The following is a 1,287-nucleotide window of genomic DNA, read 5'->3' as shown; positions in this document are numbered from 1 at the left end:
AATAATCCTAGCTACTGAGGAGGCTGAGATAGGTGGATCATGATTCAAAGCCAGCCCGGGCAGGAAAGTCCATGAAACTCTCATCTCCAATGAACCACCAGAAAACCGGAAGTGGTCCTGTAGCTCAAGTGGTAGAGCGCTAGCCTTGAGCTGAAGAGCCAAGGGACAACGTTCAAAGCCCAGAGTTCAAGCCTCACAACCGACAAAAAAAAAAGAAAAAAGAAAAATAGAAATGAGGGGCTGGGAAAGGTGGCTTTGCCTAGCATGCATTAAAGCTTTGGGTTCGATTCCTCAGTACCATAGACATAGAAAAACACAGAAGTAGTGCTGTGGCTCAAGTGGTAAAGTGCTAGCCTTTAGCAAAAGCAGCTCAGGGACAGTAGCCAGGCCCTGGGTTCAAACCCCAAGATTGACAGAAAAAAATAGAAATGACTGGAGAGATAAGAGGGGGAGAGAGAGAGGGGAGAAGCTAGGATTCTAGGTATAAGCCACCTCACCCAGCTATCTCTTCTGGCTGTGTATGTGCTAGTCCTGGGGCTTGAACCCAGTGCCTGCGTGCTGTCCTTAAGCTTTTTTGCCCAAGGCTGGTGCTCTATTACTTGTGCCATAGCTCCACTTTTGACTTCTTGGCTAGTTTCACAGACTTCCCTACCTGGGCTGGCCTTGAACCTTGACCTTCAGCTTTCAAGGGAGCCACCAGCACTTGGCTCTTTAAAAAAAAAAAAAAATGTCACTAAGCCTATCATGGGGTCTTTTATCTTTTTGACATCCTCTGACACTAATCACCTACCAAGAGTCCACGTCCAAATTCTTCCTCTACTGGGGCTTGAACTCAGGCCCTCAGCACTGTCCCTGAGCTTTCTTTACTCAAGGTTAGCGCTCTACCTCTCAAGCCACACCTCTACTTTCTGGCTTTGTGCTGCTTAATTGGAGATGAGTCTCTTGACTTTCCTGCCTGGGCTGGTTTTGAACTACAATCCTGAGGATCTCAGCCTCTTTGAGTGGCTGGGATTACAGATGCCAGCTTTTGTTCTCCAACTTCTAGCCCCCTGGGTGGGGAGTTTCAGCATGAGACTTTCAGTGGGACCCATTGAGTTGGCAGTGATGCCCAGTGACTGCTCTGGGTTTGAGAACATGGGCCACCATACCCGCGAGGTCACAGGGGCCTCTGTGACCTCATCAGCTCCTGGACTCCGAATTTACAAAGCACCCCAGGAGCTACAACCTATGGCGGCAGGATCACATTCCCTAGGGACGTGGGTCTGTACGTCCTGACCTCCAGCCACC

Source organism: Dipodomys ordii, unplaced genomic scaffold, assembly GCF_000151885.1.
Source record: "Dipodomys ordii isolate 6190 unplaced genomic scaffold, Dord_2.0 Scaffold64, whole genome shotgun sequence".
In the NCBI taxonomy this organism is placed as follows: domain Eukaryota; kingdom Metazoa; phylum Chordata; class Mammalia; order Rodentia; family Heteromyidae; genus Dipodomys; species Dipodomys ordii.
The sequence above is the reverse complement of the archived record's forward strand: the minus strand, read 5'-3'. Positions refer to the sequence as shown.